The sequence below is a fragment of the Ceratotherium simum genome, chromosome 5 (assembly GCF_057802395.1).
Source record: "Ceratotherium simum simum isolate JZ-2026a chromosome 5, ASM5780239v1, whole genome shotgun sequence".
NCBI lineage: Eukaryota > Metazoa > Chordata > Mammalia > Perissodactyla > Rhinocerotidae > Ceratotherium > Ceratotherium simum.
In genome coordinates, this window is record NC_141904.1 from 70,678,903 (window position 1) to 70,696,491 (window position 17,589).

Consider the following 17,589-nt stretch of genomic DNA (forward strand, 5'->3'; position numbering starts at 1 on the left):
ACCGCTGGAGGATTAACACCTGCCAGGAAAGCTCTTGGTCAATGACTGGGAGGTGATGTATAAATACCCCAGCTCCCTTGCCCACTGGTAGGACAGCTCTGAGATGTGCACTCCACACTGGGTCCTAGAGTTTTCCATGGAAATAAGCTCCAGGTTGTCACATTGGCACTTGGCTTAATAACACATCTTTTATTGGCTGCCTGCTCTTCTCTGTGTCACTTCCCCATTCCCTTCCAGTGTTGTCCACCACCCCCCGCTTCCACAAAAAAAAATAACTACACTACAATATTTGTCTCAGGATCTGCTTCTGTTAAAATGGCTATTCAGGTTATTTCAAATTTTTTGCTATAAATATTTCACCACCTTTATAGGTTCTAGCAATATTAATAGCCCCTGCACCTTCTCTTGGGGCCATGATCCCTACCAAAAAAGAATAGTCGAGGAGGGTCTTTAGTAAAGTCAACAAAGGAAAGAGAGACTCTATTAGCATGATAGTATCTCAGAGTTATGTCATATAAAATCATCATTTTCTCTATGTGCTGTGGCATCAAAAACGTTGGGAAGTATTTTCTCACCTACTAGACTGTGCAGTCACTTCTGTAGCTCCAGTGACTGGTACATAGTAGATAATAAATATTTGTTGCATGAATAAAAGGAGGAGGAGCTGACGAATGCTCTGAACCTCTGCCAAGCTGAGTACACGAGACCATGCAACTTACCTGAGCCACTGAGCATCTGTGCCTAAAGATTCTCTAATTCTACAATCAAGACAGAGAACAGTGCAAGAGCAAGGTTAGCAAGGTGAGTTGGAGGCTGCTCTGGAGACAAACAGCAGGGACTCAGTCGGGAGATGAAAACATGCTCCGGTCCTAAATGACAGCAGAAGAATCAGAAGAACCTTCTCGAAGTGGGAGTCAGGCTCAATACCTCCCTTAGGAGGACTTCTGTGCTTGTGTATGTTGGGGGAAGAAGGAGCTTTTCCACCCCAAGTGAGTCCAGAGGTCGCATCCTCCACCCACCTCATCCTCGCTCTCTGTCCTGGCTGCAAGAGGCCAAGTATGACTTCACACTGGGATCCGTAAGCTCCATAAATCAGCTCTAGACCTGACACTCAGGGCTGCAAGGAAAGCAGGATTTCGACAGAAACTGGATGCCTCTTCTATTTCAATCGCTATCCGTTGACTCTAGAAGCATTTTTCTAAGATGATGAAGGAAATCTAGTTCTTCCAAGAGCTTATAAGGGAAGGCTGTAACTTTTCCTGCAATGTCCTCACAGGAGGCTTATGAACACAGAACGCCTCCTCCCTCATCCCCACCCGGCCACCACCCCAGACCGAGGTTGAATTTGTTGGCGACGGTCTTAAACGGCTTCCCCAGACAGTTACCCATATGATCCCTCCTAAGCTATCCACTCTCTTCTTTTGGCTCCTCCCCACACTGAAGATTCTTGTTCTGCCTGGGAGAACAGGCTCTCCCATTCCAGGGCCACCGATCCGGCTGGGAGCTGGCATCCCAAGAGGCAGCAGGCCCTTTGGGAAGAGCCAAGATGGTGGTCAACCTTTCACGGTTGCGTGGAAAGGCCTAACATTTTATTTCCTGAGTTTCGTATGCCTTGGCTTGGCAGCTTTTCTCTTCATTTCTCTCAGAATGTTTACCTCCACTTCTGCCCACCCTTAAATCTTTGCCCGCAAAATGTCCACCCTGGAAATGAGGGTCTAACCTGGCCTCCCACTGAACAAACATCCTACAGCATGTACAAACACAGCCAGTCCTTTTACCTAGGAATCCCCGGGGACGGATGAGAAAGGACAAGCTCAGAATTTGTGTCACAGGAAAGCTTGTTCCCAGCAGCCTGGCTCCTCTTACTAAAAAAGCAACTTTTCAGCTTCCTATCAATCACCCACCCACCTTCCCCACAGCAGCTTTGCAGGACAACTGCATAGAAGTGGCCTCCGAACCCAACAGACCAACCTGAGCAGGTAGAAGGACTTGCTACATAACCTCTTGATGGCCTCCTGCATCCAGGAATGTCAGAGTCCAACCGCTCAAACACATTTAAGGTCTCTGCTTATGTCACGGTTGCTCATGTTTCATTGACTCAAGCAAGCCACAAGGTCAAGTCTCAAGTCAATGGAGAAGTATCCTCATCCCTAAAGGGGCAGGGAGGAGAGTTAATATTTGCTTAACTATGATACAATCAATCACACTACCCCTACAGCCTCATCTTGAGCCCTCTAGCCCTGATTTCGTATTCAGCCATACTGAATGGATCATGGTCTCTCCAGCCTCAGGGCAACTGCACATGTTCTTTCTGCCTGGAAGTCTCTTTCTCTTCGCAATGCTCTCTCACTCCTTCTGATCCTTCAGGTTTATGTTTCCCGCTCACTTCCTCAGGGAAAGGCTGCCCTAATCCCCAAACCCTAGCCCCCTGGCTAAGTCTGCACTCTGTACCAGGCACTGCCGTTGGTCACTGCCCTGCTTACAGGAAGCCACTTCATTATAAACACTCTGACATAGTTTCCCATCTCCGTGTTTTTGTTGTTGTCCTCCCCCTCTACCTGTGATCTGTCCTATCCATCTGGCTCCTTCTTGTAATTCATACCTCAGTCTAAACATCACTTTCCCGAGCACCCAATTTAAAGCAGCACGTTTCACTCAGCATACCACTTATAACTGACATGTTTTCTTAGTCATTCAGTTGTTGCACTAACATGTAACTTAACTTCCCAGTAAAGGAAGGGTCCTTGTCTAATTTGTCCAACCCCAGATCACCAGAGCCTGGCACAGGGCTTGCCACGTGGTAGAAATGCAAATATTTTTTGAATGACTTAGCAGATCCAGTAATAGAGTTTCAGCAGCTCTCATATCTGTTAGACTACACCTCCATGGTGTCTGGGGGCAGGCCTGTCCATTTGCTGTCATATGTCCATTGCCTAAGACAGAGCCAAGCGGGTCTAGGTATTCCATAAATGTGTGTTAATCATCAAAAGGTTGTCCCGTGTTGAATTCCCACCAACAAGGACGTCAGTGCAAGTAGTTAATTTGGGAGGTGACCCAATAGGGAGGGAAACTGAGAGAGAGAATGGAAGAAAGCCATACAGGCTGTGTCCACGAGCACTGTGCGGGACCCCGGCACATGGTATAGGACACCCCTCAGGGTTACCCCAACAGAGGGGCAAGGGCATTTATCCACTAACTCCCACCAGACAGGGGGCGAGGGTGTGGGGTGGGATTCACAGGCTGGAATTTCTGGCCTCTCCCGTACCAGGGGCTGAGCTGGCTTGGGCAGCCAGAGAAAGCCCTCAGGCAGCAATGACAGTAGGAAACCGTTCGGTCAGATCTGCTTGTCCAGGAATGAGGGGAGGAGGACATAGGCAGGGCACCATCAGTGTCTGTGACAGAGACTAACTGAATGAATGAACTGAAATCCAGGGAGAGGCGCTGACAGAGGGCAGCAGGATGAGGAGTGGGATGGTGAGGGCAAGGGGAAAAAGACAAGCGACAGGCAGATACAAGCTTTCCTGGCCGCGTCTGAAGCAGCTCAGTGGTCTTAGGAGGGAGGGTCCTTCCTATTGGCAACGACTCATCCCAGGGGCAGGCCTAGAGTCCAGGCTCAGAGCCATCAGCAGTTATTTGGCACTTTGCTCCTGGTTTCTCAGAGGTAATAGCCAAAGCAGAAACAGAGAGCGTTGCTGCCTTTAAAAAGGTTTAGAACATTCCGGAAAGAGACTTAAATTTAATAGCAAGAGAGAGGGAGGAAAGGAAGTGGTTGGAAAGTCTGGAGGGAAGCCAGGAACCCTGCATCCTCTTCCCAGGCCTCCAAGGACGTGTGGACACGTCTGGGCGAGTCTCTTCTGACCCGTGGCAGCCCCTGTTGACTTTTCAGGTTGAGGAGAATCCCGGCCCTTTACTCATCCATGGGTCATGTTTCGGGCTCTTCCGCCACCTCTTCATACCCACAACCAAGAAGGAAACGAAAAGAAACCAAGAGACAACAAAGCAGCCCGCGTCTCTGATTTGTGAGCAGCTTGGATCAAGGACGGGTGGCTGAGCAATTTCCAGTCAAGACTGACCTGCTCTGGCCCTGCCCCGCGGGACCAGTGACAACTGGAAGCTGGGCTAAGGTCTCACACCTCCCACCGCCTATATTTCTGTGGTCACCTCTGCCGTGTCCACACCTCCCTCTTCCCATCTTTAATTCAGCCTGTGAATCCAGACTGACAGCCAAGGCACTGCGCTATCAATAGAGGGTTCTGGAGCTCCTCTTACCCTAGCGGCCCCGCAGCACAGTGGTTAAGGACCCAGCCTGTGGGACCAGGTGGCCTGGGTTCAAATCCTGACCACACCAATGACTATGTGCCAAAAGTTCCTCCACATCTGCCTCAGTGGGAACCTCCCCCTTATTGAGGGTGAGCCTAGTATCCACCTCCTTCACCCGGGGCTCAAGGGGACACAGCGAATTGTCCTACTCATGGAGACGTGGCTGTCCTCTCTAATGAGGTCCCTTCCCAAAGGATTTTCAAGGGCAATTTTGACTACTAGCAATTAGTTTGGGGCACAACTTTAGAATCTTCCTCTCTGTGTGTCAAGTGAATTGGATCATTGTCATTTCTGAAAGGTGGTCCCGGGGACACCTGCTCAGAATTACTGGGGGTGGAGCTTATAGAATGAAGGTCCTTAGGCCCTACCCCACACCAACACTCTGCTTCTCTCAAAAACTGTGTGGTAATTTCTCTCAAAAACTGAGTGAACCGCTTCTACAATAGACAAAACTGAGGCTCAGAGAGGTGAAGGGACATGCGCACGAGGACTTAAATAATAACAGAGCGTGTCTTCAGATGCTGCAGCCCAGGCCCTGCCACAGGCTCGCCCTGTGGATCCCAGCCACTGAAGACACAAGGAGCCCACTGTGCAGGAGCCCACTGTGCAGCAGCCCACAGCTCAAGCTCGGGGATCCTTTGCGGAGGGTGATTTTTGTCTCCCCTCTGCTAGGGCACAGGAGAGAATTTCATAAACGGTGCTAACAAAGCTTCCCTTCACCACCAGCCTTTCTCACTGCAGGAAACTCGGATCTCAGAAACCGTGTCCCCGGGCCTCATCATTTCCCCCCCTTTCTCAACTCTTCGATGTTTTACTTGCAGGGGAACCTTGTTCAAACACTTCATGCATTCATTTAACACGTAATTGTTGAGCACCTTTGGCGTGCCAAGTGCTCTTCGAGGCGCTGGAATGAACTGCCATAAGACGAAGTTCCTGCCTTCACGAAGCTTCTGTTCAAAAACCAAAAAGGAACAATGTCAGGGGGAGATAAGTGCTAGTGAGTAACGTTAGGCAGAGTAAGAAGTGTAGAATGTGAGGGTGGAGAAGAGTCATTTATTTTAACTCCAAAAGAGAAAGACTCTTTATAAAACATAACCCCAAGGCCATTCTCACAGTTAAATGTTACCAAGAATTTCTTAATGTGCTCTAATGCTCCATCAGTGTTCACACCTCCCCATCGTCTTACGTATTTTGCTTGCTTGCATGATATGAAACTTCGTTAGATTCCGATTCAAACTAAAGGAGTTTGGTCCATAGGTTCCCCATCCATTTCCTTTCTTTGTTTTTATTTCTTGCACATTTTTTTGTTGAAATGACCAGATCGTTTGTCTTATAGAATTTTCCACAGTCTGGATTTTGCTGATTGCACCCCTATCTTGTCATTTAACCTGCTGGGAGGTACCTGTTTAAGTAAGATGGTCCCCGTGAGGACATTTGAGCAGAGACCTGAATGAAAGAAGCCATGAGCCCTGCAGAAATCTGAGGGTACGAGGATCCAGCCCAGATTCCGGTTTTTCTTAGCTTGACTGCTCAGAGTCTCGACCTCTGAAGCCAGGTTCTTTTTTTCTTGGAAGTGCCCTCCCTGCTACGACAAGGAATCCAGCTGCCTTCATCAATCTGCAGCGAAATATTTGTGTTAAAAGCACTTGGCCTTAAAAACTGGAAACAACTCAAATATCTATGAACAGAAGGAATCAACAAAGTGAAGTAATGCAGACAACGGAATACTGCTCAGCAATGAAAAATGAATCAACTATAGAGTCAAGCTGTATACACGAGTCAATCTCAATAACATCACGTTGAATAAAAGAAGCCAGATACAAAACAGCACACATTATGTGATGCCATTTATGAAGTTCAAGAACGGGCAAAACTAATCTACGGTGACAGAAATCAGAATGGTATTTTCTTTGGGGGTGATAGTGACTCAGAAGGGGCAGGAGGGAGTCTTCTGGAATGATGGGAATGTGCCATATCTCGATCAGCGTAGTGGTCCCATGGGTGTACACATATGTAATAATTCACCAAGCACACTTAAGATGTGTGTAATTTCCTGTATGTAAATTATACTTTAATTTTAAAAAATAAAAATTAAAAAGCAGGTGGACTTTGGATTCAGGCAGACCCAGGCACTAGTTAACTGTTTATCAATTCTCCTTCCTGCTTAGGACCTCAGTTTCTTCAGTATAAAATGGGACTAGTACAACCCACCTCATCGGTATTGCCTGCAAAGTGTTTGGGACCGAGTCTGGCACAGAGGAAGCCCTGAAAAAGTTACCTATTATTGTTTAATATCATTGTAATACCCCTCCCCCAATCCCTGGCAACAGGGTGAAACCTCAAAGCAGCAGACTCCACATTCATCCAGTTCCACGGGACACTTCTCCATCAGGCTTACCAGAAGACTTGCGTTTATAACTTGCTCATTAATGATATGCACATTACCTCCCACTGCTGTTCTTTTCACATGTTGCTTTTAGTTGATCTAATTGCAGGCTCAGCATGGTTAATCACAACATTTTGTGGGAAGTTTGAAGAAGCCAATGGGTCTCCCACATGTGTTGGGCTGCGCTGCTGCCAGCCTCTGCCTGGTTTCCCCGGAGCCTGGAGACAAGGACGTTATTGGAAAAATACCCTGCTCATCTGGAATCTTTCTCAGAGGACAGTCTTGGCAGAGCTGTTGCCACATACTTGCAACTGGTTTATCGAGAAATCGCTGCTTGTTGGGAAGTATAATCTCAAAGTTGACTTCTTCTTTTCCATTTCCTTTCTTTGGTTTTGATTCTTCAAGTTTCTGTGAAGCAAAGGTCATTCGTCGCGTCTGGATCCACCGTCTGGATTTTGCGGCCCTCAACTCTGCTCGGCTGAATTCCCACTTTCCTTTGGCTAATGGCTCCCTTGGTGACACCTTGGTCCAATTCCAGAACTCTTCAGCCACTTTGATTTGCTAGGGAAAGCTCATTCCACAGTCTAAGACTTAGTATGTTTGTTTAAAATTTTTTTTATTTTTGTAAATATATTTAAGTATAAAAGACATATAGAAAAGTATACGGATCACAAATGTATAGTTCAGTGAATTTGCATAAGACGAACACATCTGTATAAACTCTATTCAAATCAGGAAACAAAACAAGATCAAAATCCTAGGAATCTCTTTGTGTCCCTTTCTTATAATCACCACTCTCACAAGGTACTGCTATCTTGACTTCTGACACCATAGATTCATTTTGCTTCTTTTGGAATTTCATGTGAATGGAATCAAACAATGTAAAGACTCTTGTGTATTGGCTTCACTCACTCAACACTTTGTGTATGAGATTTATCCATGTTGTTATGGTTTCTGCACTCTTGTCGCCATATAATTTTCCATTATATGCTTCCAACGCATTTTATTTTTCTACTCTACTCATTCTCGATTTTTAAAAATTTCAGTCTCAAACATAATTCAGAGATTCACTGCAGGCCAAGGTTGTGGCCCTCAGCTGCTTAAAGGTGGGAATAGGGTGGGGGTCACCTCTTTTAAGAAGACCTTAATCCCATTTACAATAGCATCAAAAATAATAAAACTTAGCAATAAATTTAACCAAAGAGGAAAAAGATCTCTACACCGAAAACTGTAAGACATTGATGAAAGAAACTGAAGAAAACACAAACAAATGGAAAGATCCTGTGTTCATGGATTAGGAGAATTATTATTGTTAAAATGTCACACTAATTAAAGCCATCTATACATTTAGTGCAATCCCTATCAAGATTCCAATGGCATTTTTTACAGAAATAGAAAAAACAGTCCTTAAATTCGTACGGAAACTCAAAAGATCTGAGAAAGCTGGAGGCATCACACTTCCTGATTTCAAACTATATTACAAAGCTATAATAATCAAAACAGTATGGTACTAGCATAAAAATAGACACATTGATCAATGGAACAGAATCCAGAGCCCCCTCAGAAAAAAACCCATACATTTGCCGGCAACTAATATTTGGCAAGGGATCCAAAAATACTCAATGGAGAAAAGATAGTCTCTTCAATAAATTGTGCTGGGAAAATTAGATATTCACATGTGAAAGAATGAAATGACTCCTATCTTACACCATTCACAAAAATTAACTCAAAATGGATTAAAGATTTAAATGTAAAACCTGAAACCATAAAACTCCTAGAAGAAAACATAGGGGAAAACCTTCTTGACATGGGTCTTGGCGATGATTTTTTAGATATGACACCTAAAGCGCAAGCAAAAAAACTAAAAATAAACAAGAGGGACTACATCAAACTAAAAAGCTTCTGCACAGCAAAGGAAACCATCAACAAAATGGAAAGACAACCTGTGCAATGGGAGAAAATATCTGCAAACCACACATCTGATAAAGGGTTAATATACAAAATATATAAGGAACTCATATAACACAATAGCAAAGTACAAATAATCCAATCAAAAAAATGAGCAAAGGACCTGAATAGACATTTTCCCAAAGATATTCAAATGGCCAACGGGTACATGAAAAGGTGCTCAACATCACTAATTATCAAGGAAATGCAAATCAAAACCACAATGAGATATCACCTCACATCTTTTACGATGGCCATCTTCAAAAAGACAAAAGATAACAAATGCTGGTGAGGATGTGATGGGAATGTAAATTGGTGCAGCCACTATGGAAAACAGTATGAAGGCTCCTCAAAAACTAAAAAATACAACTACCATACGATCCAATAATTCCACTTCGGGGTATATATCAGAAGGAAACGAAATCACTATCCTGAAGAGCTAGCTGCACCCCCATGTTCACTGCAACATTATTTATCATAGCCAAGACATAGAAACAAGCTAAGTGCCCACTGATGGATGAATAAAGAAAATGTGGCATATGTGTACGATCTAATATTCTTCAGCCAAAAAAAATATAAGGAATTCTGCCATTTGCCACAATATGGATGGACCTTGAGGGCTTTGTGCTACGAGAAATAACTCAGACAGAGAAAGACAAATACTATATGATCTCACATATATGCGGAATCTAAAAACACCAGACTCATAAAAACAGATCAGATTTGCGGTTGCCAGAGGCAGGGGGTGGGGGTGGAGCTGGGGGAATTGGGTGGTGGTAGTCAAACTTCCAGTTAGAAGATAAATAGTTTCTGGGGATGTAACGTAAAACATGATGTCTAGAGCTAACAATACTGTTTTGTATATTTGAAAGTTGCTAAGAGACTTGATCTTAAAAGTTCTCATCACAAGGAAAAAAAAAAAAAACTTTGTAACTATGTGAGGGGACAGATGTTAACTTGTGATGATCATTTCACAACATATACATATATCGAATCATTATGTTGTACACATTAAACTTATACAATGTTATATGTCAATTATATCTCAATAAAACTGAAAAGAAAAAAAAAGGAAGACCTCATGTCTGCCCCCTTAGGTGTGGGCCTCTTCCGTGTTGGGGCCTGAGAGAGGGAAGGGAGAGGCAGGGGTTTCCTTACCTGAGTGTCCCTGGCATCACTGGTGCCCTGTGATGCAGATCATCCCAGTTGTCACGGTGAATGCCACACAGGTAGTTGTGTTGAGCTTTCCCTACTCCCTCTCCAATGAGGATGTTTTCTCTTAGAGGGGCAGCCATGTCTCCTTTTGGTACCAACAGCAATTCAAGCTGACAATCACTTTTCCATGTTGGACATCCTCTTGTGGGGCCCAATGACCTCGTGGGCAAGCCCCACAGCTCCTTCCCAGACTCTGACTTCCACACTTCTTCATGCAGAGCTGCAGGCACTGCTGGGGTGTGCACCTTCCAACTGCAGTGGAGAACAGAGCTTGTCCTGGGGTTGCCCCATCTTCCTCCAACTGCAATACACCATGGCCCCTTCAAGCCCTGCTGTCACCATCTCTAGCCCAGAAGCAGGAACAAGCCTCCTTGTCCAAGTTCACCCTCCAACTTCTGAGCTCTTCCGACAACCCTCAGCACGCTCCTCTCCAGTGGCCACACCAGGGGTGCCTGTTAGATTTGGCAGCTCAGCAAGCAGGCTACTGGGGAACATGAGGCCAGCCTCTGCTCCTTGGAGGCACTGGTGATGTTCAAAAATAGGGTAGATGCGGTGGAGCCCTGTGGATCTCTTCAGCTGTTCTTATTTTAGTTCACACAAGGGTGACTTCCAATTGCCAGTACCTGAATCTCTGCCTGCAGGCTTTCTCTGACTACTGAAGCCCTCACTGCCCAAGCACGTAGCAGGCTGAAATTGCCAGGAAATTAACACTCTCTAGGACCAGCCTGTATTCAATGGCTCTGCAGAGTTGGTGAATAAATTCCCCCCCTCATATGTGGAGTATCTCTGAGGGCATGCTCTCTACTGATGCTCAGAGATCCCATTGCCTGCAGTGATATCTTGCTCTACAATATATCCTTTTAGAGGCTGCCTTCCCTTCCCTACTCACTTCCCCACTCCCCTACCAGTGTTTGCTGGGGTCACCTCCCAAATAAACTACTTGCAAGAACATTGTCCTCTTGGGGCCTGCTTCTAGGGGAACTTAAACCAAGACAACCCATGATTCTCTTGCAATCTCCCTCATTTGGCTTCAGAAAGGAGAATAGTCCCCTCCTCTCCCCATGAGGGCAAAAGACCTTTTGAAGAAGAAGGAGGAGGAGGAGGAAGAAAAGGAACTAGACGTCCACAGCACTCTTCTCTCATTTTGTTTATATAAACCGTTGGAGTGTAGAAAGGCAGTAATGATGATTAGGGCCAGTTCTGGCACCTCAGTGAGCCTCGAGGACAGTGTCGCCTCCCCACTCCCGTGACCCCTGCACTGCGGTGCAGAAATCAGAACACAGGGCATATTTAATGCCTCTTCTCCTAACTTTGGGCTGTTGTCAGCTATTCTGGGACAATGGGGGAAACCCCCACACATAGTCTCCGGTTATGTCTTTTCAAGGCTGGTGGTAACCTCCAGTCTTTCAGGCTTCTCCTAGACACTAAGGATTTACATCCTCATTTTTCTTCATCGTCTAGCAGGGACCCCTCAGCGGGGCTTAGAATATTCTTGTCTGCCCCCTCCCAGTCCTAGACGACTGCTGCCTAAAAACAGAACAGCTCTTGGCACATCTAGCAAAGCAGGGGGCTGGAAATCACTCCACTAATGGTCTCCACTGGGATTTCAGAAACAAACTCCCATTGTAAGATTTCTGGGTCAGAAACTTCTGCCAAACTCCAAGTATTGCTCTTGTTGTCAAACTGAGGAGACCAAGGCTCCAAAATACTCAGGTTTCAAGTTTGTATCTGCCTCCACCAGGTCCTCTCGGAGACTGTGAGGCTCAATGATTTGGCCAATTTTCAACATGATTTGATTTGCAGGTGGCTGGGGCTGCAGCATTAGGCAGAACCCTCCCCAGCGTCCTTGACAGAAGGTCCAAGGTTGGGCTTCTGGGGTTCGAGGATCCCTTGAATACTGCTGGCAAAATTTTGTGTGTATTTGTTCCCCTGCATTGTCCTGAGTAAGTTCATAGCTTCCCAAAACTTCTCAAAGTGGTCTGTGGGTCCCTATCTTAATTACTCCCTATTAGTAGGAGAGCTGAGTATTTGAAAAATGAGTCACCTTCCCAGGTCCCAGTGATCCTACATCAATTTTACCAAAGTGATACATGTAACTAGTTATGACCAATTGGCCTTGGGGCTGGGCCCTAGGCCGTGATGCACCCCAAAACAACACAGAAATCCCAGACGAGTAATGGAAGGCCCTTCCAAGAGGACTTGAAGGAGTAACAAAGATTGACTCACACTATGTCACATGTGCTAAATTTCCTCTTAGACTTTTCTTTTCCCAAATTCTCATTATGGAGGCAGCTGCTCTCCCTGGATCTCCACTTCTGCCTCTTCCTAAAGACTTTCTTGCTCCTTTCTCTCGCCTCTTCCATCCCTTTTTCCCCAGTAGCTTTGGGCTTTTTCTGATGTAAATCTACTCTGCCTCTCTGGCTTCTTACCATTCTCCTTTCTACTCATTACCGTGGGCAGCTCAAGGAAGGGGCTGAGGAGCGCAGCAACACCCTTAGAAGTTTCTAGAAGGCAGTGGAGGCAAGCCGTCTCCAAAAGTTATACACAAATAGTTTTGTTCCTGTCATATACTCACTGAGTAGCTAGAACTGAAACGGAGGAACTGGTTACCTATTAAACTTAAACTGTACTATGAAAACGGTGAGGTGGAGCTATCTGAACTGACACAGAAAGATATCTGAGATAGAATAAGCAGGGAGGAGATGAGGGTGCAGCCAGCCTAGGGTGCACTTGCAGGACCCTGAGAGGGAGTGTTGCTTTAAGAGTGAGATGCCTGGGGCGCAAAATTTAAGGAGGCGCTCACTCTCAGGGCTGTACCAGTGCTGACCCTGCACTAGTGTGCATCTGAGAGTGAGTGCCTCCTTAAATTTTGCGCCCCAGCTGCCTGGCTCATCTCACCCTCCTCCTGGGCCTCATATCAAATGAAAACAATAAAGCAGAATCATCCTACACCCTTGTAGTATGATCTCCTATGTAAACACTATACGTGTGCATTAAATATACAGAAAAGTCTGGCGGGATCACGCCAGAACTGTTAACGTGGTTCATCCTGAGCGGTAGGATTGGAGGGAGGTGAGGGGACCTTCCCTCCTAACTTTACCATTTCTGTACTGTTTGAAGTTTCAGAATAACAATCGTATATGGCTTTAGTAATTTTAGACAAACCAGAAAAATAAATAGAATAATAAACCGTATGACATGTCAAAGGGCCTGCAAAAAATATTAAAGCAAAACAGATTGCTGGGGGTTTCTTCTTGTGGTCAGATGCAAATGGTGAAAATTGAGCCGCGTTGGCGATTCTCTCCCCGATTTCAAAGCACACCCCCCTTGTGCTGTTTCCCTCTGAGCACGCACCCAGGCCACCCACCTCTGATTCATCTAGTTTGAGGTTTGTTCTTGCAGCAGACTGAAATCAGCACTCCCCTGGGACACGCAGCAAGGGGCAGAATGGTGTTTTTCCCTTTCCCTCCCCTAACACCGAGGTCGAGTGAAGATAGCAACTGGCCCTGCTCTGCACGTGTGGTGGGAGAAAGAGTGGGGCAGAAGGGGCCGGAATGACCAAGCTTCAAGTGTCTGGCTGGCAGACACACCTGGCAAGGCTTTTAGCCATCAGTGAATAAGCCCACAAATTAGTCTTTTTTTTTTTTTAACTCTAAACTGTCATCAGTCACATTTATCCACCTGTCTTATCCAGGTTTTTCAGTGGAACATTTTAAAAATTCACATGACTCTAAAGCTGAGCAGAAAAGTGTAACTTCACTCTTTTCCTTCCTGGCATCCTCTGCATTTTTCTGGTAGCTTGTCTGTCCTGCCTGAGAAGGGTTCTCCAACTTCTGAACCATTTCCAACATTCTTGGGACCAGACAGGCAGGAGCTATATCAACCCTGTTGCCCAAGGGTTGGTTATCAAGACTCCAGAGAACTGTGAGCCTGCCGGACACACCCTAGAGCAGTGGTTCTCAGCTGGGGTGATTTGTCCCCAGGGGACATTTGGTACTGTCTGGAGACAGTTTTGGGTGTCACGTCTTAGGCGGAATTATTGGCATCTAGTGAATGTAGACCAGGGATGATGCTAATGCACAGGACAGTCCCCCACAACCCAGAATTATCTAGCCCAGAATATTAACAGTGCCGAGGTTGAGAAACCTTGCCCTAGAGCCTTGCTAGTCACAGAATGGTCCATGGACCAGCAGCATTGACATCCCTTGGGAGAGTATTAGAAATGCAGCATCTCAGGCCCCACAGAGACCCCACATTGAGACAGCAGCATATGAATGACCCCCACGTCAGTCAGGACAGGTTAGTGTGGGATCGGCAGACTCTTTCTGTAAAGGGCTGGATGATCTCTGACACAACTGCTCACTACGCCTTTGTCGTGTGAAAGCAGCCCTGCTCCATGTGTAAATGGATGGGCATGGTGGTGTTCCAACCATGTGGCTGGCATTAGTTTGCTGAGCCCTGGGAGAGGTCATGCTATGAAAACAACCCCCAAAATAACAGAGATTATTTCTTCCACACACTGCGTGTCCATCCCGGGTTGGCTGACAGCCAGTCCCAGGGTCTCAGCCTCCACCATTACAACCTCCACTGGTCATGACGGAGAGGAAAATACATAGACTGCATTGTGCATGCAGTGCAGAGGCCAGGCATGCATTGGCTCCTAAAGCTTCCATCTCAAAGCACCACCCATCTCTTTCACATTTTATAGGCCAAAGCAAGTCATGTGGCCATGCCTAACTTTAAGTGGGTGGTGATGTGTGCCCAGAAGGATGACAATTCCTAATGACTACCCAGATCCCCCTCGTCAGAAATCATAGCCCTATGCCTAACTCATCCTACTTATGAATTCCATCAAGTATTTGAATAGACCGGGGCAGAGCTGCATCCCAGGTGAGGCGTGGACCATTTAGTGATGACCTCATCTCCTCCTCAGGCCTTCTGTAAGGAATATCAGCATAAACACACATGGATCCGATTGTCTGCTTTGTGCCAGGCACTGAGCACTTAACACACTTCGTACGTTTCTACCCTCACAGGAGTCCTAGAAGGTGAGTATCATCTGCCTTTTCCAGATAAGGAAACTGAGGCAGAGAGGTGATGTGGCTTATCCAAGGCCACAAGCTGGTAGACGGTAGAGTTAGGACTCAAGCTCAGGTCCGTCTGATCTCAAAGGCTAAACATTTTAACATTTATGATCAGATGTTTTTTAAACACTTACTGGGTGCCAGGCATTGTATAGACGTTTTTTTTTTTTTTTGCTTTTAATCCTCACAATAACCCTATGCAGTAGGTATCATTAGCCCCGATTTACTGATAAGGAGAAGGGGCCAAGAAGTTAAGTAATATGTACAAAGTCACACATCCAGTAATACAACCAAAATTCCAACCCAGATCTATTGACTCCCAAGACTGTGCTTCTAACAGCTTCTAGTCCCAGGACGTCTGTTCTGTAACCGAGGCCCTAAGGCACTGCAGGTGCCCTGGTCGTATCGCTTGGGCCTGACCACTTCAGTGGGCATCAGCCTACTTCCAGCTGTCAGGACATGCATCTCTCTGTCTGAGGGCTTTCTCAGAAGCCATACAAGGGAGGCTGCTCTGTCTATGCTCATGGAAGTCAGCAGAACCAGGAAATCACCACCACAGGACTCTAGCACCCTATCAAAGACTATTGCAAATACCCCAGCTCCCCTGCCTCCTGGGTGCAATAACTCTGGGTGTGTGTTCTACACTGTTTCCCAGAGCCCCCAGTGGGTTCAGGTTCCATCACCCCCAGTAGCAGCTGACTTGATCATGCTTCCATTATTGGCTGCCATCTCAGATTATCAGATTTAACCAATAAAAATGACAGGACCCCCAGTTAAATTTGAATGTCAGATAAAACTGTATTTTTTTTAGTATAAGTATGCCACAGGCAATATTTGGGACATATACTAAAAAATTCTTATCTGAAAAATATTGCATAGGACATACTATATTAAAAAATTTCTCGTTGTTTATGTGAAGTTGAAATTTAACTGGGGTCCTGGATTTTATCTGGCAGCCCTCCTGCCATCCCTTTCCTGTGACATATGCCCTCTTCCCTACTTCCCTCTCCCATACAAATGGCTTGTACTTGAATCCTTGTCTCAAAGTCTGTACTAGGCAGACCTCAAACTAAGACACAGGGTGACATAATGAGGAGCAAAACATGTCTGCACACAGCGGAGACTTTACTGATGTTTTAAGGGCCATGTGGATTCCTTGGGAGCCAGGACAATGGGGACACCAGCCAACCTCCACAAGAACCATTTTGAAATCAGCTGACAGAGAGAAGAGAAAACTTTCCTCCCATCTTGCCATTGCAACCACAGTTTGATGCTTACACGGGAGGTAGCCCTTTATCTTCTCGTATTCTCTGCCCATAAAGCACCAAAAGATGCAGACATTTCTAGACACCTTTTATCTGGGACTTCCTCCACTGTGCTCAGCATCAATAGAGGAGACAAATATTCAGGATTACATGGACCAGATCCTATTGCCACTGAACAGCCACCCCACCCTCCATCTTCCTTGCTAATATATCCAGATTTCATTCACCTACTTTAGAGCAGCTGCATCCTTTGGGAGAGACCCACGCTATCCCCAGAGTGTCTCTTTTTTAGCCAAAACCAACCACAGTAACTCCATTGCCTTTACCAATAAGTGGTTTAGAATGGATATGAGACATGACGCCTGCCAGGGGGACATGAGGGGGATACTAGAAACACGTCTTTGCCCACAAAAAGAGACATGCATAGTGGATTCTGGGTGCACCACCAAGATCCTCCTTCAGGACAGAAGCACTCATTCCTGTACCTTCCAGGAGGGCCTTGCTCAAGGTTGTGCCCCATGCTCAGGGTCAGCCCACATCCAGTGCATGGTCAATGCGGAGGTACAAAGGTATGGCCTCTTGCCTCAACTTGGGAAATTCTGAAGATTGAGCCAGGTCAGGATTGCCCTCACGGGGTCAGCTGAGGCCTCAGCTGCGGCTACATCTTGGCTAACTCCTGCCTCTGGCCAATCCTGCCTCCCTCACTCCCCATCAGTTCCTGTCCCTGAGAGCACTTGTCAATAACCTCTCCGCATGCAAACTTCCATCTCAGGGAGCCACTCAAATCAACATGTGAGGAGCAAGTCCCCGTTTTCACTAGAAGATGTTGCTTTCTGCACATGGAGCTGCAGCAGCCATGAGGGGACCATGAGGGGGGCCAACCCAAGAAGACAAGTCAACACTCTGAGGATGACGGAGCAAAAAGAGAGAGAACCTGGGTCTTTAATAACGTCATTGAGCCATTCAGTTAACAAACTCTAGGATTGTCCTACTTCCAGGCTTCTGGTTATGCCAGCCAACAAATATTCCTTGTCATAAAACCTCTTTTAGTTGGGTTTATGTTACTTGCAGCCAAAATCATTTTAAATTATATACTACATATCAGTAGGAGGCAACGGGAAATACTCCCAGACAAGGAAGAAATGCTGCCCCGAGCAGCGTGGGCTCAGAAACCCAACACTTGGGTGACTAGCCAGGACACTCCTCCAATTCCAGATGAAGTCTCCCATCCTAACTACAGTGTGACTTTCCCTCTTCTTCTCATGTCACTGTTGCCCCGTAAAACCAGAGACTAAGAAAAAGTGGGCAATTCTTTGCACAATTCTGAGAAAGAAGGAATCTCCAGCTAATTCCTTGACACCTTGTAATTTAC